Genomic DNA, 24,753 nt, shown 5'->3' with positions numbered 1-24,753 from the left:
TATGAAAAAGAAAAAAACAATTATTAGATTTAAATTGCTTTGGTTTTTAGTTTGAAGAAAAATCAAAGTTTTACGGTACATTTTTTTGACATATTCTCGTTTTACTCTCTTTTTTGTTTTTCAAGTGGTTATTTTTGTTAGTTGGATCTTTTATCCAATATGCATACATCATTTTCAGATTATTACAAACATTTTTATACATTAACACATGTGAAATAACATTAAAAAAAAGAGTATTAACCATATTTTTTTTCCATAAAACGCTTAATAAAAAATAAATAATTTACATAAAAATGATATTTATACATATATAAGATATCATTGAAATAAAAAAAAATCTAGTTCATTATAAAGTATTAAAAAAACAGCTAATAAACAATTTTTTTTAGTAAAAAATGGTATTCATTTTATATTTCATACAAATGAGTAGGTATGGTACAAAGGAAAATCAAAGATTCATAAGTGAATTTTATGATATGTAAGCAGTAATAATCAAAAGTAAAAGTTTGTCAAATTAATATAATAATAAAAACTTTTCTTGAATAAAGTGAAAAGTCACAAAGTAGATGATTCAAAACTGACATATTTGTTAATAAGCTACTTACAGATTGTCAACCTAATATACTCTTGCTATGTATCTCTGTTGTTTCAATAATTTTTAATTCACAATAATACACTATAATATATACGTACTTAACACACCAACTTTCTTAATAAATGTTACATTCATAACACATGTAAATATTGTACCCGAGAGTCATCAGAACAAAGTTGTATCTCTATTTCTGATATTTCATACAAAGTAAGAGTTCAATAATGAATTTTTACAACTACCTCTGCTGTTTGGTGAGTAATGGAGGAAAACTCAACAATATCGTTCAAAACTAAAATAAATGGATAAATTTTAATTCATGATTTTGATGGTTAACAATGTCCTCGTGATATAGTATCCCAAATCCTAAACTAGGATTAAAGAAACTAGTTATATAATACCAAGATTACGAAAATTAGTTATTTTTGCGCATATTAATTGCAGTACTTTTTTTGATATATTCTACTTTTAAAGAAGTCAACACTCGAAATAAATATGATTCTCAACTAACAATACCATTTTTCCTTTATTTTCAAGTTTTTTTAGGTACATTTCATATTATGATTAAAATGGCTGATTTATATAATACTATACTTTTTATAATACTATAAACTAATGATTCCGACATATTTTATTAAACATAATACAAAAACTTAATTCTTTTATCTTCTTTGTCTTAAAATTAATAATTGTATTTTCTTGAATATGGCAATAAGAATAGTTTAAATTTCAGCGTAGTTCCTATTATTTTTTTATATTTTCTATCTCAACATAATATTTTATTATACTCAAACACGATTGAATTCTGATCAACAAAATTAAGTTTAAAATAAAAACACACATAGGTTTTTTTTTAATTAACTGATTATGGTAATGTAATTAGATTACACATAAGGTGAACATATGTTTATGATAAAAATATTCAATAGTTGTAGGTGATATTGTTTAAAACTAAATTTATTTACCTTTAAAATCTATAAAAATATATTTTTATTTAGTTATTTTACACTTAGTAAAAATTATCACAATTAGTCTTAAACACATTCTCGCAGTAACTTTTAAATTCAGGCATTTAATATATGTTAAAAAGTTTAAGTACCTTTGTTATTAACAAAATTATCTCAAGTGGTTATCAATGTCAAAATTTTAAGTGTGTCGCGCTGTTGCAAAAAAAGACTCATATTCAAAAAAAATATTTGTTGAAATTTCACTTTTTCAGAAAAACTTTTCTATCAAGAAAAAGAAAAATAACAAATCAATTTTTTTTCTTGTCTACGTAATTTTGCAACTGGATTACTCAATAATACAGACTTTATTATTGATTGGGTGGTATTGTATTACTAGATCAGTCTAGTTAATTAGTTTTTAGTATTTTTGTGATATTTTAAAAAGGACTAACAATAATTGTATTTTATAAATTATTAAAGTATCTTTCATTAATATTTAAATAGTGATAATTCATTGATAATTGACAAAAATACTATTATAAGGATAATCACTTTTTTCATCTATTTAATGTAGAGCCGTTTGAGTGAAATATTTAATGTTAAAAAACGACATTCAGTTTAATTATTTTGGCCTTAATTCTAATGTTGATTTATGCATAGCTTAGAAAGCGTCAGAGACTTATTGTAGGAACTAAATTAAAATTCTATTAACTTATTATGAAATGTAGTCTATTGTGTTAATACAAAATGTGGTAACATAAAGAAACTTTTTGATTTGCAACTTTATCGTTCAGCAAGAGAAAATGTTCAAAACTAGAATGACAAATTATTTGAATGTATATTCAAAACTAAGAATAATAAAAAATATGCACGAAAAAAATACAACTTTTTCCTACGGTACTAACAATATTTTAATACAGAAAGTATTCTAACAAAATTTAAATATTACTTAAGAATTATGTGTCAGCTATCTGAAAAATAAGGTTATAAATTCCCTATAGCTGATTTTTTTTAAGTAGTGATAACCTTAAGTTGCTTACATAAGTCGTATTATATAAATAAATTTATGACATATATAATGATTATAACTTTACAATATTATTTGAAATTTTACTACTTTTTTTATATAAAATATATAGTTTTTATTTTATTTATTTCTTTTCTCTGTGACACTAGAGTAGCTCATGGAAAAGCAAAAGTTACACTCCGAGTTGGCAACTAAAATTGTTTTTTATTATAAAAAGCTTTAATTAGTTGAAAAATGATTTTATATATACTTAATTAATTATTATTTTCAACAGAATTGTATTTATCGTTTAGAAAAATATTATTTAACATAGACTAAGTAAACTATTAGTAACATAATACATGCTTTTTACATGATTAATTAAAAAACTTCAATTTTACTCGGTAGCAAAGACAGGATAATTTAACTTTCCTTTAATATTTCAGCAAATTCATTTTTATTAAAATAATATTGTCTTTTAACTAGCTGGTCAATATTTTTTCGTCAAATTTTCTGTAAATATATTTTTCATGGCTCACTGCACATTTGGGATGATTTTAAGTACAAGGCACTAATTATAACTTGAAGGGGAAAGAATAATTTGAATTCATACTAGTTTAAATAGGTTTTTTCGATTATCATCTCGTATTTCAACATTTCCTATTTCACCAAAACACGATTTTTATACTTTAACATTTGGGATAGATAATTTCACTTAATTTTTTACGAAATATCTAAATAAACGGTAAGTTGTTTATACGGAAAAATGATAACATAAAATCTGTACTTATCAAAAATTAGTGTAGTCAATAACATCTTAGCTGCCAAAAAAGTATAGCTTTTAAGCTATCTATGTTGGTTTTAAATAAATGACAAGACAAAATTTAATAACAACACATACCACGTCCTTAACTCCAATCAAATAAGCCTTTAATCGTAAAAAACGAATTTCCGAAAAAATTAGATTTTTCCGATTTTTATAAGAGAAGCTAAAAAGAGCATAAGTATTATTATGTTGTTCCTTTCAAAATTGTAATTGAATCGGATAAAATAATATTTTTTAACTTAGGCAAACAATAATTACTATTATCTAAAAGAAAAATACATAATGTGACATTTGCTACATTAAATTTAATGGACCTATATTACCCTCATCATAAATATATAAATATAGATACGAAAAAAATATTCAGTTGTAATGTCTGATATCATTAAAAAAGGATGTGATAAATTTTATTTTATAGATTTATTTTTATAAGATATTTGGTGTATGGAAGAATACAAATTGAAATAAACAAATATTTTCCTTATGTAACATTTATTGTTTGAAAATAAATAGTAAACAATTTGAATATTATATTTATATATGCCAACGAAAATTAAGATGAATATATTTAAGTTAATTTGTATAAATGACTCAAAGGTGTTTGTATCGCAAACTTTAAAAATTGAAATACATAATTCATGGAAAAAATACACCATTTTATGTAGTCAATTCTAATTTATTTATGTATATAAACATAATGAATTATAATTATATTTGCATGAAAAAATATTTGTTTTTTGTTATTCGACATGGATAATAAAATTCTAAAGGCGGTAAAATAAAGATGATTAGTTTTTAAATTCAATTCACAAATCAATAGATATTCAGAATTTAAAGAAATACATATAATTTTAGAAATGTGTTGAATTTATGTTGTTAAAAATTAGGTTATTTTAACTACACGATAAAAGTTTGATTAAAAAAAAAATGTTTACAACTCTGCAAAAGATATTTGATTTGACGTAAAACTAAGAAAGAAGTTATTAATTATTTTATGTTTTTATTTTTACTTTTTAACGTATTTTTACAATTTTTTGTCACAAAATTGGTGGCTATATACACATAATATCCCTTACAGTTTTTTTTCTAGTTTCTTACACACTTATAGTCCTCCAACCCTTATGGTGCAGCTAGATAAAATATGTTTTAGATGTTAAAATAATATTACACTATCATTTTTATATTACTCAAATACCCATTAATCCATCGTGGAACTTTAAGAATTGTATGGTTGCAGATTCCAACAATATGTGACATAAAGAATGAATTAAAAAATAATAATATACGTCCTTTTATTTTTCTATTACTTTCACACGTTGACTACAAATTTCCGTAGCATACTAAATTATCTTCAATAAATATTGTCAAATGTTTAAGTAATAGAAAAAGGTTCAAATGACAGAAAATAGAATTCGCTTTTCTCCAAAATAAGTTCTGTCACAGCATAAAACCAACTATACCTCTCTCGACAACATTTTTATGAAACAGATTTATTATTTCACTAACATTAAGATGTTAAGTCAACGTTTTCAGAAGGTTAAAATATTTCAAAACTCATACATGAAACAAAAATAGATGTACTGAAAGGAATTTGTGTATGATATATTTGTACTGAGTATATATTACAATAAGACTGTTATAAAAAAGATAGAATAGATAAAAAAGTTAACCTATTTTAGGATAGTTTCCTCTCACGATGTGCACATTCACATGGAAAAAGTTAAACAGTTACAAAGTAAGTCTCACTGGCTTATATTTACGTTTTTGCACGATATGTTTTTGCTCAGCCACCGAACGTTAGCTACTTTGGTATAACACGGCAGCCAACATGACCTCATTGAATTTAACTTTATACAGTTATATCTAATTAAACTTTTTCTATATACAACGTTGCTAGTGTTTAAATATCTTAAACTTAAAGTTCGATTCACAAATACTAATTTTTTACGCGCCTTTTTTTTATATTAGCATACTTATACAAGACTTGATTTAAACATTTCTTAATATGTTTAAATTTATGGAACAATTCAATAAAATATATTTCATAATAATTTATTGAAATTATATTTTTTTAATTACAATTAATCGAAACAAGTTTTATGAAAATATTTAATTTTTTTAGTAAATACTGTTTGATCAATATTTTTTATGGATTTTAATATTTTTAATGAAATTATTTATTAAAATAAAATTTAGGAACCACTTGACTGGAAGTTTAAATCCCATTAATGTTGTATTTGTATATATATATTAATTAGTATATTTGTCTATTTATTAACTGTATATTTATAAAAAAAAAATTATTCTTATTAAGTCTCATAATCGTTTCAATAAAAAGTATCTTAAAAAAAAAATTAATTAAATAGCTTAGAGAATTTTATTTTAAGATTAAACTTAAGATTTAATAAAAATTAATGTAACACTTTCATGTTATTGTAATTAGTAAAATTAACCAATCGCTTGACTCTTTGATAATTTTAGTAAAGAATTTTAGTCACCAAATATGTCATTTCTAATTACCCTTAGTAATAATCGATTTAATTTTACTGTTAAATGAGTTTTATAAACAAAAGTTTTGGTTTCATTATGGTTTCCTATATGGAATTTTAATGGAATAATATTAATGTGCGCTAATAAATGTTGCGAATATTACACATTGGCTGAAAACTGGTATTAATTCTTATTAAATTTCTCTTCTACTTTATTTTAAATATAAAAATGATATAAAAAATTGTAACCTATTTTTTGTTAACTTTTTTTCTGAACCATAAAGCATTCCATACTGCCGCTAAGCATTTGATAAATTGATAGTATTCACAAACATCGCACAATCGTCTCGTTTATAAAAAAGAGTGAGTTTTTTTTATAACAGTTCTCCTTTTACATACTCTCAAAATCAAGTATATACCAACTTATTGTGGAAATACAAATAACGTAAGAGAATGTATGAAAAGATATATCATCAAAAAACATAAAAGATAGTTAGATACAATTATTAAGCAAGTAGATTTAACATTTTATTAATGGTGTACTCATTTCTTTTACCTACATAATTAATGAATGTATACTTTGCGTGTATAATACTATTTTAAAATGAAATTAAAATTTCTTTTTTTAAATATTTAACTTAAAAGAAATTTTAGAAACATGTATTATCAAAGTAATGCTATTTATTTTTGTAACATACAGTATACTGCAAGTATATATATATATATATATAGTACTTGAGAAAGATGTTTGTTTTTGAGACTGTTTAATAGTATGGTTTTATTGAATTAACAAAACATTTTTTTTGCTAAAGCGTAAATAATTTTTTGGTTATTTATTAAAAATTTTGTATTCAAAAGTCATAAAAATCTATTACTAAACATGTGTAAATTTAAATTTAATTTTTGCTTAAAAACTTTTTCAATTTATTTTTTTTAATAAAAATCATAACTATTTATCACTCTTGGCAATCATATCATGCTGACATTTACTTTACTAATAATAGTTTTTTTATTTTAATCATCACGTAGTGTAGAACAGGTAAACGTTAAAGTAAAATGTTTTCTACCTGTTCATTATGAAAAAAAACACTACTAAAATACTTTTTATAGACAAATTATATCATATAACATTAAAAAAAATATTTAATTTCTATTTTTATCATTCATTTTAAAAGAAACGTAATTTTTTCAATTATACAATTTTAAATATTTCAAAAAAATAATGTTTCATAATAGTTATATTTTTAGCAATTACTCATTGGGTTAAATTAGACATTTGGTTGGTAAATAAAGTTTGTTACTTAATTAGTAAGGTTAACTTTTAAACCACTTTGTCCCTAAAGTTTCGTATTTACGGTATAATTTCATAATTTGTTCAATAATTACGTTTAATGGTTTTTAATTTTCAAAGTTATTATTAGTTTTTTTAAATAAATTTAATTGCTTAATGAATATTTTAACTCTCATTTTATTGTTTTCTTATAATATTTAAATTCCTATTTATTTTGGAAACGTTATTCTTAATATTTATATCATTCGACTTTAAATGGCACCTCATTAAAATAATTATGAAAACAACTTAATATATGACTATATTGAAAATTAATTTTTTTTTTCAAGATCGAATTATCTGAATATTATTATTTGACACGAGTTACGTCGCAATAATGTAGTCGACACTGATTTTGAGGGTCGAAACCGTTTACTAATGAGCAACAACAGGTTAATTTAAATAAAAAAGACAAACAAACCGAAAAGACGAGCGCAGTAATAATAATCTTCGCATAATATCGCGGCACTTTCGCTGGCGTCCACGACTCGGTGTCCAACATGATCAGTGGCGTACACAGAAATTAAATTTGGAAAGGGAGGTTTTGAAATTTAAAGAAAATTAGATGTGACACTGCTCATATTGTTCACTTACAAAAATTCCTGTTTTCGATTACTTTATTGTGGAAATATTTATAGTGTGATATGATCTTTTTTATTGTTATTACTTATTGTTTAAAATCGTCGCTTAGCTTATAAATTCGACCCCCCCCCTTGCGTACGCCAGTGAGCATGATCCTCGGGCGTCAAAACGTTAGCACCGTTGTTGGCGACGGTGCGCGGGTGCGGATCGGTTCGTCGAGTCCGGTCGTGCGGCAGGTCCGGAGCCGATAGCGTACATCCTCGACGTTGTAACGTTGACAACGGGAAGAAGACTCTCCGTATCATTTGCGATGAGTCGTCGTCGGCCGTGCGGCACTTGCTGGACTTTGCACCGTGGCGTATGGCACGCGGTGTTGGTCAGTAAAATACTCATAGTAGGGCGACGACTGATAAAGGTGGCACGAGTCGCGGGGCATCGTGTATAACGAAGCGACGCGGGACTGTGTCCTATTTTAAACAGACTTATTAAGTTGTAAATTTTGAAAATTAAATTATGTACTTTGTTGTATATGGTCAATTGCTTGACATATACATATGTCACGTCATTCCATAATCTATGTACCGTATTAATAATAAAAATAAAATTATTTCGCAGTCTCAATGATCACACTGTTCAATACCTTAGTTTAATCACAGTACTATGTTATTATAATAATCTTGTAATGTTTCGTGTTGAAAAATAAATTAAGATCCGCTAAAAGCGCTACATCAATACTCCCTGACGGGGGCAACTAAGAAAAAGTTCATAAAAGGGTTTCTCTTTCTAATAAGAGTTCAGGGCCCTGAGTTGATCATCGAATTGAAACTCAGAGCTATTTACTGCACTATTATTTTCTTCAAAATTGTGCGTTTTTGTTGGCGCTTAAGTTCATTTTATTGATATAAAATTTATTGCGTTTTTTTTTTCTATTTTTTGAAATTATTCATTTTTACGGTTCTTCCAAAATCGTGTGAAATTGTTTCCGCCGACGATTAAGCGTCCGCATTTAGAGTAGCGCTGACTTAGCTTCAAGAAAAAAGAAAAAAAAACGTGAGTTCATTTGTGTTATCCAAATTGTATAGAATCGATAAGTTTGAGAAAAGGATGACAAAGCAATAGATCATTTATTAAATTAACGTCTTAAAGTGTTAATTTTGACTGGTTGGTTAAAATATTATACATAATCACGTTATATGGTATTCGTGAACTGGCTTCATCGTTTCGTTGCCTTTTGGGTAGGACATTAGAAACTAACCAGACAAAATTTATTGCACCTCAATTAGAGGTACTGCTTCTATTATTTTTATATCTACTTGTACTTATAGTTCTAAACCATACGACCCCGACAAAACCACAACATCAGGTTCTCACCATATACAACCCAATCCGACTTTCATCATTATAATATTTTTATATTGTTATTTCAAATTATAACAACTTGTAATTCGTAACATAGTTTCAGTTATTTCGTTGGTGTCAATAAATTATCTGAAGTATATTTTTCTTATTAATCATATTCATTTTGCTAAAATATTTTTTAAATGACCTTTAATGTAGCATATTGCGTCCTTCTATTAAGTAAAAATAACTTAACATTTATAAATCTTTCCACTAAGCTGGTCTTAAGAAAAAAAAATATTCAAGAATAAATTATGTCGCATATAAATACAATTTAGACTTATTAATATCTTTAATTAAATATTAATTCTTCATAAATAAAGTATTATAGCAAGTCATTATAATTTTATTATATTGTATTCACTTAAAAATTTGTTTTATAAAATTGTATTAAATTTGTTAAATTTAAAGAGTTCTAAAATAAAATATATTCTCATAAATAAAAAAATGTGTTCAATTGTAATTATTAGGATTTGTCTTTAGTTATGTCAAATAATGGTCGATTGATAATGATGATTAATTTTTAAATTCTAGATTTAAAATGTTGTTTTCTTTTAATTTATTTATAAGTATCCAAGTTAAATCTAAATAACAGTAAAACTTTTACCTTAGAATGAGGGGGCTGTTTATTTTTTTTATTTTTTACATAGATTATAAATATTCATCAAGTCCAATAAACAAAATTTTCGTTAATTTGTGTTATAAAACACAGTTGTACATTTTAATGATCGTTCTATAAATTGGAAATATATTTATTTCTGAAATTTTCCGCATAGGAAGAATGTTAAAACTTCATGAACTCGATACCCTTCTTTACGTTCACAGAGTTCTTAATTGTTAAAGTTCCTTTGAGATGCAAATAAGTATATTAGTATTCCAACTTATAACTATGATACGCGTGTACCAAAAATAATACATATCATTATAAATTTTGATAACTTCACAATATATTTTACGTGTTAAGTTAAAAATAAAATTATAAATGTTTAAAATAATAACAAAAAAATTAATTGGGCAAGATATAACTTGAAAACTATCTCTGTTTGAGTTATTTTAAATATGTACGTTGGTAAAATATTTAACGTCTAATGGGTTCTAAGAATTTCTTGATTTCAATATCACATTTTTCAGGTGTTTATACCAGTCAAATCCTTTTTATTCGATATATATTAATATTACACTTGTTGTGTACCACCATGTACACATCTTTGTGAATGTATGTTCACATAAAAACGTCACAACTTGTAAACTTTGAACTATAATATATCATGGTAAACACATTATTCATGTATTCTTCTTAGATTTATATTTTATATGTTCGACAACAGCTTGAATGTTTTCTTTCACATATAACTTTTTATTAATATAAGGTACTGTTAAGATTATACTCAATAAAGTTTCATTGTCAAGTTCTGTTATTTTAAATTAATTTGATATAAAAACGTTATTACTAATATTTATAGCAAACAATTTTTCGGATGTTATTTTACTTTTAATTTATAGTTTTTATGGACAATTTTTAAACGTATAATTCAAGATATATTTTATTAATAAATTATAACCACTAAAATAATTTTATTATAAAAATATTAATTGAACATTTTACAAATCCATTTTAGTGACATTATTTTTGTTTTTCAGAAATAATGTATTTAATCAGTTGATATGAAGAACTCAAAATGTCTAAAAGTACTGGTTTTACTTTTAGACATTTTTCATACAAAATATTTCGCTGCAAGTTTATTTGTTTTTAGTCTTTCATTCTATAATAACCAAAGAGAAATTTATTTTTATTATCATCTAAACTAATGTCATTAACAATTTAATGTAAAATAATCTAGTATACGGTACAGCTGTCAAAACTATAAAACGACGTGTTGTTGCATATATACATTATTTGTAAAACTAAAAAGATACTCTTCATCTACATAAGTTTATTGTACTTCACACGTCATAGTCATAAGATTTTCATTGTACATTTAAAATGAAAGTTTATTGATCATCAGATTATGCCTGTATATTTATATCAGTTGTCGGTTGCTCTAAGAATAATGATAGTAAACGTGCTTTGAAAATTGATTCTTTCATAGAAAACAAAAAAAATTCGATAAATTGGTCACTTGCCAACTAAAAGAAATACCTTATAAGTTGAATTTAATAGTCACATACATTACATCAATAATAAGTGTGTTTAAGCAACAAAAGAAAACCTTAAATTTTAAAATTCAATAATTCATGAAATGTTCAAACTAAATATTAGCCAACACATACAAAAATAAAAATACTATTGATATTTATTGAAGATCAAACGTATAAATAAGTAATACTTTTTTGGAAAAAATTGGTTAAGGTTTTATTGGTTAAAGTATAAATAAAAGCAATGATAGAAATAAGAGCGTGTTCTTATACTTAAATAATAATTATTTAATTCCAAAATGTTTAAACAATAAATTTATATTTATAAATATGGATTACAATAATGAGGTGTGTATATTTTATTTATTTTTATTTTTAAATTATAAACGGGTTAAAAAATCCCCTTTAACATAATGCGATAGAATAAATACAATAATTTCTTAGTTAACATAAATTAAATGAAATTATATATAAACTATATATAGTTTGTATACAATAAATAGAAAGTAACTCATGAGGAGGTACAGTCCAGTGAGGTGGCTCTTAAACTTTTTTAATAATCAATGTTGAACTTACTGGACAACCCTTCAAATGTACACCGTAAGTTCAAATTGTTTTAATAATTACCATGTAAAGTATACGTTTGATGAAAGTTTGGAATGGTTTCCTAACAATCAGTTGAATTTTTAATTCAAATTTCATCAGCTAATTTTTCTGACGAACGCGTTTGTCAAAAAATTCATTATGTCCAGACGTGTTTTTTTTAAATTATGACGTCAGTTTAGGTATTTAGCTAAATCATGTTGTGGGAAGATATATTATCTTAATCAACATATATATATTGATTAATATTTACAGGAATGTAATTAGTTTTTCGTAGAGCATAATTGACATGAACTGATTTATCACTATTTATTTTTAATTTTCCATCACCTTTTCCACGAAAATGTGTTATTTATTGACTTCTGTAAGTTGTCAATTTCAGTCTTCTGATCCTTACAGGTTGCTAGTAATATCATATTGCTTGCAAACTTTGCAGTGGTTGTGTCTGTGGTAGTTGGAATATCTACGGAATTCAGTATGCTGACGAAGAAAGTCCACTCAAGTGAGTCTTAAAAGTTTCATTTTTTATTTCTTTTTCTTTGTATTATATTATCCAACTTATGTGGTTCCATTACGTTTTATTCATCTAGTAACATTTCGAATTAACAAACACGTTAAAAGAGGCAATAGTTACTCTCATTTTAATGTGAATTTTTCATTATTTATTAGAAACCCAGTCGTTTTTTTATGTATGTAGGTATTTTTACTCTAGTATGTTGCATGTATATAGTATTAGTATTGTATTTAGTATTATATGCCTTAAAAAAAATTTGAATTTTCATGAGCAGAAAAAAACTCTGATATAAACTTATAAATAAAGTGTTATTCAATAAAGATATTCATATACATATATATTTAATGGACTTATCAAGAATGGATGTTACGACTATCACATATACATCGAATAGTGTAACAACAAAAGTTTTATTTTGTTCCAAAAAAAAAAACAATATCTTCTACGCACATAAAACATATTTTTGCTGGGTTGTTATTTTTCCACTTACTTTCGTTGAAAAAATATATTTTTTCACCAATTGAATAAAAAAGTTTAAAACTATCATTTTATATCCTAACAAAATTCTCGAAAAAAATTTACGTAATAATTACTTTTTCTAATACAATAAGGTAACTAGCTTTTGACAAAAAAATAATTGATATTTCATCGTTAAGTTACTTGAAAAATGTTGTGTGATACAAAGTTTTGTAATTATATAGTTTAATCTAAAAATATCATTAAATAATTCTTACACAAAAAATTTGAAAAACTTAAAAAATAATTAAATAAAGTTATTAAAACATTTATAGCTACAGCTTTTAATTTTTTCAAAGAATATTGATATAAACACCATTTCTTATAAATATAAAATCACACGCTAATTAAACTTCAACTGAGATTATAATTATTAGTATTATTGCAGCCTATTAAGGGTCATAGCAGCTCTCAAGCTATGCTATGAGGAGGTTTCTTATCATCTGTTAGAAACAAGTAAAAATAAAACTTTGTTGAACCATATTGAAAAATACAATTTTATTGCTATGTTCATATTTTTACAATTTAATATGTTCAACAAATTAATAATTAAGTATTGCTATCATTTTATAAATATTATATCCTATTTGAAACATCATTCCTTTAAACAAATTTCTTTAATTATGGATAATCCATGCCAGATCATCCAGAAGTGTTTGCATAACTACCTAATTTTTTTATTTGACTAAAGCTATTATCTGAAAAATAGACTACAGTCCTTTTCTATCTATTCATTCAATTTGCACAATGATAGAAGTCATCAGCGATTGAGATTCAGATGTGTAAAAATAAGATTTAGATACTATTGTCTCATCAATTTACCGACATCAAAGCTTTGTATTCAGGGTAATTTCTTACGAAAAATACAAAAATATCATAAAAAATATTAGAGATGAACATTATTTTATTTTTTTAACAATAATGGTTTTTTTTTTATCTGCTTTACCATCCCTTATACCTTAAACTCCTATCAACTTTTGATTTTAAAATGACAATCCCGTTTTTTTTTTTATATCATCAGATTTATTCAATTGAAAAAAATGTTTTTATATCATTTGATTTTCAACGAGTTACAGTTATTTAAAGTGTAGGGACGATTAGAAAAAAACCTACTTACTTAAGTTAAGAGACGGAATCTTTATTGGGTAATAAATTGACAAATATTACCGGTTCATAACATTAAGATAGTGTATACAGTTCATCGCATTTTTACGAACCGGTAGCGTTTATCGATATATAATGTGATAATACTGTGGTTTTTAAAAAAAGTACGTTTTTGCCTGATCACCTTTAAATATTAAACAACTATAAACCGTTGAAAATCGAATGAAATTTTTTATTCAATAAATATGATGGTATAAATTAAATGGGATTGTTATTTTAAAATCGAAAGTTGATAAGAGTTTAATATATAAGGAATGGTAAAGCAGCTCAACAAAGAACCATTATTGTTAAAAAAAAATTAAATTATGATTAGTTCAAATATTTATTATAATTTTTGTGAAGAGTAGTTATTTGATTGTTGTTAAATAATGAAAAATCTACTATATATGAATCAATTTTAATAAAAATTTTTCATTAATAGATTTTAAAAGTAAATTTTTCCGTGAATTAGGAACTTTTATTTGATTTTGGTTTTATTCGAAATTGTAGTTAGAAAAATGTTGAATTATTCAGTAAAACTTTTTTGAGTATTCTATATATAAGGTTAGCTTAAACTAGAACTTTAAGAAATTTGATAGATATTTTAACCCAACATCATTCGTTTGGTTTCTATTCAGTTTTGATTATAAAGAAAATTACTATTGCTCACTTCTAAAAAAACTGTAGTATTAATTTTTTAAGTAAAAAAAAATCATAATTTTTTTGTAGGAAATTTAACTAAAAAAAAATGTATGTTGCTTTTAAAATATCTTTTTTATAGGATGGTTCTTTTGTTATGAACCACTTAATTTATAGCAAAATAAAAAATACTTTGATAATTTTTCTTAGTTTATTTTAGATACATGTATTTATCAATGATGAAGTAATTTTTATGTGTACACATTAACTCTTGTATCTTGTAAGGACGTCAACCTTTTTTTTTCGAATAATAACATATATAATTGGCTAGCTTATTTAATAGAAAATGATCTAATAAAAAAATGACTGGTCGACAAAAACTTATAAACCAATATTTTAGAAGCTTTTAACATTTTTATTCTTAAACGAGAGGAAGAGTAAGGTCGAGAAATGTATAATGACAAAAATAACAGTAACCATACCTCACTACCAGTAATTTCTTTAAAATATTAATAATTCCTGAAATCCTCATTGTTAAATTGTGAAGAACTTTTACCTAAAAGCAGCGCCAAAAAAAAATACACAATATAATGGACTGCGACATAGTTGAAACAAATGATATCTGTAAATTATATCTGGTTATTATAGTCATATGATAGTTATTAAAACTACTATCATAAAAAATCTCTTCTATGTGAATCTGTTAAATTTCACAATAATCTGTATATTAGTAGTTGTTCCAATAATCATAGAATGATTTTTTTTTATATTCTTGTATACTTCAAAACTTGATGAGCGATTTGATGGAAGTTAAATTAAATTAAAAATATTTTACATGATTTAATTATCTCTTTCAAACCCTTCCTGTACTTTTTTACTTCCTAGTTTTTCATTAGATTTTCATACAGAACATACAAAAAAAGCTTATTATCTTGTAATAAACCAAAAATAAAAAGAAAGAAATAAAATAGAAAATGTAGAAAAATAAAAATTAGAAAGCGTAGGTTAAATATAAAAAGGAATTAGGGGTGCTTAGTAAATTATTGTAATCATTATTTATTATAAGTTTTTGTAATTTTAATGTAGATTTAATTGTCTTCAATTTTATTTAAATTAATTTTCTCATTAATTGTTTCTCTCATTAATTATTAATGGTTTATCACGCAATAGATTGTTGGAAGTTCGAAAGCATAGGTTAAATTGTACTTACCTTACGTCCTGTGTGATACAATAATATTTTAAGTAATCCAGTGTTGATTTCCGTATTAAACGCACTACGTATACGATTTACACTATATGTAATATAGTCTATATAATTGCTTAAAAAAACGACTCAAGACTTTAAATAAGATGATTTAATTACACAAAGTCTAAGACTGATCTTACTTGTAAAAGATTTTAAACACTCTGTATTTTATTATAAAAACAATTTTAATTTTTTTTATTTATTGATTTTTTTACGTCTGTTGAATAAGTTTTTTTTAGAGAGTATATTTTATTGAGAGATCGATACCAATATTTCTTAAATTTTCCTCTGGCCTGGCCAAAACAAGATTCAGAAATATCTATATCTATGTAAAAAATTTATCAAGGCAGAATTGTGGTGGCCCAATGTGTCCCGGTGCTAAAATAAAGCACCTTGAAAGGATGCGGCACAATAATAACCAAGACAAAAATTAAACACTGCAAATATATTCGTAAGTTTCTCTACGTTGTCTGCCGGCGCGATGTTTATTAAAACAAAGACATTAGCAACGAGACTAGCTACCCAATACGCATAGGCTTACAAATATATTCTAACCTAATATACCTAATTCTAGAACAATGTCTAGTTGCAACCTTTACTTTGTCTGCCGGCGCGATGTTTGTTAAAACAAAGACATTAGCAACGAGACTAGCTACCCAATAAGAAAAGCTCACAATAAGTTTTTATTATTAAATGAATATCTAAATTTAGGTTGGATTTATTATTAAAATAAAATAATTTTAAAAAAATATAATGTTTAAAATATTATTTGATGTTTATTTTCATAACAAGAAAAATAAAATATTATTAATGATTGAACAAATTAAATTAAATTAAAAGATTCACCAAAACAAAATTCACTTTAAAATTTCTAAGTGTCATTTAGTTTTAAAGAAAAATATTCTAAGTCCAAATTAATTAAAAAATCGACTAAGTCCCGGAGAGTGAAATCTTGAGTAGAGTGTCGTAGATTTTGTGTATTTTAAAATCGTCAAAAGAACTGGTTTAGATGGGGAAAAATGGCTTTTTATAGTGTGAAGGGGGTAGCCCAGCGATCTCTACCGTGATCCTAGAAGCTGAGGCTTTGTATTGTAATTGGTTAATTAAAAGAGGGTCCCTGCGTGTAGGCGTTACTTAATAATTTCTACAAGAGGGAGATTTTATTGTATAATTAAAGGGTTATTTTGTATCTTAAATAAGAGAACCCTGTTTTGGTGATCTTGTATAATCATGATATGTGACATACATGTACAAATGATAACATCATATTATATGTTAATATTATATGTAATAATATAATATTACAATCTCTAGTTTACTTTGTTATCATTTCATTAGAATCAAAATTTAAAAAGTTAAAATGCAGGAAAAAAAATATGAAAACGCCATTTTTTTCGGTAGCATTATCTTGAGATACTTTTCTAAATTTCTAAAATTGAGGGAGTTTTTCCAGATTTTCAATGACAATAGGTTCAACTAGACTAAAATTGAGTTCTGTTGACTCAACAGATGTTAGATATAGATCTTAAATTCAGTTCAATGAGAGCTAAGAATTTTCAAGAACAGACATAAATATTATACACACCATCACAAAATCAATATCTTCTCAGATTTGCATCGACGCTAATATTTTTCAATATTATTTTTATATTTAGATATTTTAAATGGTTTTTGATAAAAAAATCACTTTATACGTCATAAATATAAAGTATTGAAATTCGTTACATCTTTTTATATTTTACAGTCGTCATAATTTATAGAAAGCTAATATTCAGTAATCATAATATTATCTAAAGACGTTTTTACAACAGAATATTTATAAATATTATTGCAACATCCATTCCATTTGAATAATTTTCAAAATAAATACAAATATTGTCCATTTAGTATTATTGTAATCATTAAATAGATTATATAAAAGTTGTTAAACCTTAAACATATTGAATAAAAGTGATTATTATTCATTAAAATAACATATTAATATTTATCTAATAAAAAAAAGTCCAAGTCACTTTTATGTTGATGTCACTTTTTAGCTGTAGTTTCTAGTTTCCAGGAAGACTGAAAACATAGTAGTATTAAACGGTGAGTTAAAAACACTCAATGAGCTTGTCATTTTAAAGATTAATTTAAGTATCCAATTTCCACATTGAAAAGCTTTATTGTAAATTTAATATAAGTATGGTTAACCCTTGAACTTAAAGTATTTAAGTTAAGTAGTACAGGCTTTTTAGATTAAAAAAAATTTCAATGAACAAAAAATAATTATACTTTTTTTTTATTATTATTATTTATTATTTGTTAAAATGTTATATAAAGACTGGTGATAAAACGCGGGTCTGCGCATTTTTATCTCTAAACATTTGTAAACTGCATTACTCTTTTATCCCTTGTATTAATATGCTTAGGAATTTTTCATACTTGTATAATAACTGTGATTGTATATAAAGAGATTTTAATATAAAAATCCTGTACAAAGTTTAAATTAATTAATTTTGTAGGAAAATTGAAGGATTGGTTTTTAAAATATTTTGTGTATAACCAAATAGGACAACTTGGGTTGGTTAAATGTCTATTATCATTTTACTCATATCAATGTACATCATTAATAGCGTAACATTAGTAAAATTCTTATAAGTATTTTAAAGATACATAAAATATTTGTTCACAATACAATAATTAAGTGATAAAATCTGTAAAATATATAAGTAACCTAAGTTTAACCACAGTCCCGAGTGGGCCCATTTGATGGTACTATGATTTTTTTAGATATTCAATTTATGATTTATCTTTCAAACTAAGATTTTCTTATCTTATTTTAATTGTTTAGTAGTAACATNAAAATATTTGTTCACAATACAATAATTAAGTGATAAAATCTGTAAAATATATAAGTAACCTAAGTTTAACCACAGTCCCAAGTGGACCCATTTGATGGTACTATGATTTTTTTAGATATTCAATTTATGATTTATCTTTCAAACTAAGATTTTCTTATCTTATTTTAATTGTTTAGTAGTAACATTTTACTAGCTAATTAGTTATTTGCAAATAATAACCAGAAAACAGACACATCACTAAAATTGTATATTTTTGTTTTATGTTAGAATCAAGTCAGTATTCAAATATTAGTAATCCGTTCATTATGGTACCTGTAAAAATACTAAATAGTGTTGTATCTTTACAAATTTATTAATCGTATATGATAATGACGAGTATTGATAAATTTTTAAAATTGTTTATTCCACATACNTATTGATAAATTTTTAAAATTGTTTATTCCACATACATTAAAAATTATGTACTCTTACGTTTTTTATTTGTTATTTTATGACATTAAATAATTGGTGTCCTAAAGGGATTTTAAAAATATTAAATATTATTTTTAAATGCCTTTCAGATTATTCTGCAAATTTAACAGAACAATTTTTTTCAAAGTTTATAAAAATTAATTTTTATTACTTTTCTTACAAAAAATCATTAATGGGTCAATAACAATTTTAGGGCAGGTAATTATTGAATTACAAGCATTTTAATATAGTGGATATGTAACATGAGTGTAGTATGCGTTATAACTATACACCTGTATGAGCTGTACCCATCTGTTTTAATATTGATTGAAACATTCAAAATATACTTCATTATTAACTTTAAAAATTTGTTATTTTTTTATATATAAAACGGAAGAATATTACAATAGTTAAACATTAGTATTACACCTATATGATTCCACGGGGCAACACTTATGCAATATTACTACATGTGTGCATTGGTTTTTTAAAACATTTTCTATCATTAAACCTTCAGTTATAAATTTAAACTAGTATAATTTTACCGTAAAAGATAGTGTATGTTTTTACTAAATACTTTATGGAANCATTTTCTATCATTAAACCTTCAATTATAAATTTAAACTAGTATCATTTTACCGTAAAAGATAGTGTATGTTTTTACTAATACTTTATGGAACAATTTATAATATATAGATATACTTAATGGAACTACTCAATTGCTCTGGCGATTAATCATTTTAAACATGGTTATATGAAATCCAAACTTAGTTTTGATAAAAATTACATATTAATCTAAAATTAACAATATTACTATGCGATAATAATATATGATCAATATACAATCACTTCGTAATGTTATACTAATATAGTAAAAGTTATTATAGTCTAATAATTTGACGTGATTAGCAATATATATATTAGTNTCTAATAATTTGACGTGATACGCAATATATATATTAGTTGACACTGATGAGGAATATAATATTTTGTTTAGTGCTTTATTACAGTCTTGATTATTACTGTCAGTTTTATTAGATCAGTATAAAATATATCGAGATTTTTAGTAAAAAATAATAGACTTTAATAAATAAAAAATGATTAGTATAATTATTTATTATATTTTTTATATTATAAATTAAATATATTAAATTTATATTATATTTATTATTTATTATGGAACTAAACTATCATATGTATTTAAAAATTATATTAAAATTTTCAATTTGTATAGCTCAGTCGATAGTACATCGTACAGTGGGATAACTAGAAAATAATTACGGAGGTTGGAGGTATTAGCTTTTTGTTACTAAAAACTTTTTAAAGCAAATTTGAATAAATAATAACAAAAAAAAATTATCACGACTAAATAATTATAAAAACGAATAAACCCTGATAATAACGTTTTGAAGAACGTTTTACATAAAAATTTATTTTAATTAATGATTTACATTCCTTGATATTATTATGTTCATATCTCATTAGTAGTTTGAGAATATTTGATGAAAATTCATATTTAATAAAAAAAAGTCTATCAAACATTGAATGGTGTTGTATCGCCGTATTAAATTGTATTATTACTCGATCTTTTTTTAAATTAATTTAATAACTGTATAGAAACATATTTATATACAAGCACATTATTTTTACATATGATACTATGTACTATCTATAACATTGATGAATAAATAAACACAAATTGTACTGCTAACGATGTGTTTAATAAGAAACGGAGATAATAAAATATGTCAAGTAAAATAAATTCTCTTTTATCATTTTTTTGTCAAATAAGATGTTAGTAGTAGGCTCAGTACCTAGTGAGCTTCGATCCACAATGTAGTCTTCAAAATACCGAATATTCTGCTCTTATTGCACTTGTTTCAATGAATTAATTTAGATATAATGTTTGTGTAAATATTTATTTAATTTTCCTAAGTGTACTAAATTACATTTAAAAATAATAATAATAATTTTAATTAGAAGACTCAATATTTTGAGTCAAACCATGTTCATTAAAGTTGACATCATTCTTGATATTCACTGCCATTTTAAAAGATTTTAATTTGTTTATAGAGGTACAAATATGTACTTTATTTTATTCTCTATTTCTTTACTCTGAACCAAAATCATACGCTCCGATAGAAGGGGTAATATATTATTTAACTTATTATTCTATTGTAGTGAATTAAACCGTACCCTACCCTTTTATTTCATTATTCACCCACCTCTTTTTGATATATTACAATACATTTTTCTGAACTTGAATACCTATAATTGAGTATGATCAGTAAATTTTACTCAAGTTTTGTAATGATATTGGAATTAAGTGTTTGATTATTGATGATTATTACTATACAGTAGCGTAGTCAAAGAGAAAGGTAACAAAAGGTCATTAGGCCCTTATGAAAAAATTCTGAATACGTCAATGTAACTATAAGTACTGTTTATATGACAATAAGAGAAAAAATACTATAGCGAATAAATAAAAATTAAGGTCAACTAAAGAAAATAATATAGAAAAAATATTATTTATTAATAAACGTTATTTGATTTAAATACAAATTCATCAACCATACATTTCATTAAAATAATTTTTATTTATGGATAAAGTATAGGTTATAATCAATAATATGATTTTTGATGTATGAGTAATTATGAAATCGCTCAATTTTAATCCATTAAAAGTTATTACACTATTAATTATACAGAGTATCTCAAATCTAACAGATATAATTTTATTTTTTAATTTTTTTTTAATAATTATCGCCTTCTTAGATTACGTTCAGATAATATTTTTTATTATTTATTACTAATAATTAATTTAAATATTTTTTTGAACATTTTTAGCCTTTTTTTAAAAACTATATATAATTTTGGGACAAATACTCATTGAGTTACAAGTATTTTAATAGGTAGATTTGATAGTAGCGCTGATGGGTGAAACTCGTACTGGTGTACGTTACTTGGGCCGTGTTCCACTTCCTCTCTGTATTAAAATGCTTGTAATTTGATAAGTATTTGCTTTAAAATTATTTTCAACCCATCAAATTATTTTGTAAGAAAAAAACTCGAAAATGACTATTTCGAAACTTATAAATAAAAAAAAATTTTTTTACAAGTAACAAATTATAAATATATGCTTTGAACATAGTCCAAGGAGGTGATAATTATAAAAAAAAAAAATTTAACAAACTGGTTATTAAATAAAAAGTTAAGTTATAAGCATTATTAGTTATTTCTGAGAGACTTTGCATATAGATTTAGTTATCTTGATTGAAATAGAATTAAAAAATGATAGAGTACTATAAATTTTTCCAAAATTAAAATAAAATTTCGAACATTTCTTTATTTAAATTAATTAAATAATAAAAACGATTTATTTTCAGATTTCTAAAATATTGAACGTATAAACTAAACTGTATCAACAGTAAAAACTGATTTCAACTATAACAACTAGCCGTCTAGAGATATTCAAATTATACGCGATGGGTGCAAACTAAGTACAGTTATTGATTATTTTTACATTATAATTGAATATGATGTACAATTCTTTATGGTTCAATCTTTGAACATCAAAATGACACAATATGTTGTCAATGTTTTTTAATGTTATCTTAAAGTAATTTTAAGAACACTAATTTTGTTGGAAATTCATTTAGTGGATGAAAGTGGGGAAACCTTTTATGCTATTGTTGGGAATGTGAATTAATGTAACGTTTTTACACTATTTATCACCAACATAAGATGTCGACAAAAATGTTGTAAATGGTTTTGACAGATCAACTAATTGTAAAGAAATTCACTGGGAATTCGAACAAGTGATAGAAACAAAGAGTACTAGTTGGAGAAGAACGCGCAGCAATAAATAGTTCAAAACATGGAAACAGAACTAGGAAACAATTATTAATATAGAAATTCAGCAGTAGGTTACACCACTATAACATTAATTTTAATACAAATGTAGTTTTGAAAGTAAAGAAATTACTTAAGTATGTGAAATTAAACATGCCAGTAGACAGTATCGACGTTGAGAACACGTTTAATAAGTTTGGATTAATGTAATTAAAGAATATATATATATCATTATGGTAATCCTTATGACCTGCACTTAAAATATAGTTTAAGAAGAAATTATATGCGTTACAATTTTGTTACTTTACAAATACACTTTACAAATGTTATATTGCAGTCTATGTGTGTTTTCTCGATATTTGTATGATCAAAATACAAAAATTATTATTTTTATATCAATTCAATTGTTGATGTACTCTGTAATCAAGTATTCAAATTACAAAGAGACTATTGAAGATTAAAAGGACCCTTCAAGTCATTTATGCTGAGTAATTTGTTAATCCAAAAGTCACGCTGATTTATAATTACTTCGGCGCTAAGCGTAATTATTTTAATTATGGGTACCCCCATTGTTTATTTCAAGAGCTCCTACAAAGTGTTAAGTATTAAAATATTTATGTTTTCATAAATAATTATAAATTGAATGATATAATATGATCACGCATTTTTTTGAAACGTTTAATTTTTATTACAACGTTTTATTATTATTATTATTTTTTTTGTTGAACGTCCTATCTAAACGCTAATGTTTACGACACAAGGGCGGCAAAACCTACAGAGCTCAACATAACAGGATTGATTCAACTGGTACCTTCGCACGCGATATTGAACTAGGTAGGCCGGCTGAACATTTAAAATCTACAATTGCATTAGTCAAATGACAAGCACTTAAACAAGCACTCAACACATGTATGAATTTATCAAAATGTTTAACATACCTCGACTTTTACTATTTATTGGTCATTTCTTAATCTACATAATATTTTGTTCGCAATATCCATCTGGTATCGTCCACGTGTGACTAGGTGGTCGCGGTGAAGGCCATGCGGCGAACGGTACCGCACCCAACACACGCGGCTCCAAGTTGACGGACGTCCGTGCAGCAACTACGCGTAAACGACAGGGCTGTCTACTAACGGACGTCCGTACAGGAATTACGCGTAAACGACAGGGCTGTCTACTAACGGACGGCACCAAGTCAGTGAGCTCGGACTGGCGTTTGCGGCGTACGAGATACGACTACCGCTCGCCGTCGACCGTACGCGCTTCTAAAACGTCTCGGTAGCAACCGTTACGCCGGTTAACCTTTCACGTCAGATCTCACTCGGCCCTCGTGGACAATCACCGGAGACAGCTCCAGCCGCCATCTACTAACGATTCGAAATTCCCAAAGCTACTTTATAATTGATTTCCAAAAACCCTATCAAAAGTGATATGTTAGTTGTCGAGTTCCATTACAATTGGTATCACGAAAAATTAGTCCACCGTTTTTGGGCGTTTTTTCTTATGTCACCGAGTGAGATTCGGAGGGTTTCTATGTCGCAGCATTAACCATGTTCAACTTTATTTAGCTGGAAAAGTAAAAAAAATTATTATTTTGTTAAATATATTACACGCGGTAGTCTGCTAGAGTCAGTCAAGACA

General features: G+C 25.0%; 1 protein-coding gene across 4 annotated transcripts in view; it reads right to left on the bottom strand.

The window, feature by feature from the left end:
* LOC126908626 (tyramine receptor 1-like) overlaps positions 1 to 24,385 on the bottom strand; it is a 52,679-nt gene extending 28,294 nt beyond the window's left edge. For 2 of the 4 annotated variants that reach the window (XR_007704805.1, XR_007704806.1), the window contains exon 1: positions 24,048 to 24,385. The gene's annotated coding sequence lies outside the window, so the exon portion shown is untranslated. The remainder of the gene's footprint in view (positions 1 to 24,047) is intronic. The other 2 variants (XM_050690869.1, XM_050690868.1) reach the window with 2 other exon arrangements.
* Positions 24,386 to 24,753: the final 368 nt, after the last annotated feature.

Source organism: Daktulosphaira vitifoliae, unplaced genomic scaffold, assembly GCF_025091365.1.
Source record: "Daktulosphaira vitifoliae isolate Bord-2020 unplaced genomic scaffold, ASM2509136v1 Scaffold_5, whole genome shotgun sequence".
Lineage (NCBI taxonomy): Eukaryota > Metazoa > Arthropoda > Insecta > Hemiptera > Phylloxeridae > Daktulosphaira > Daktulosphaira vitifoliae.
Note: the sequence above shows the minus strand (reverse complement) of the source record. Positions and strands in the feature narration are given on the sequence as shown.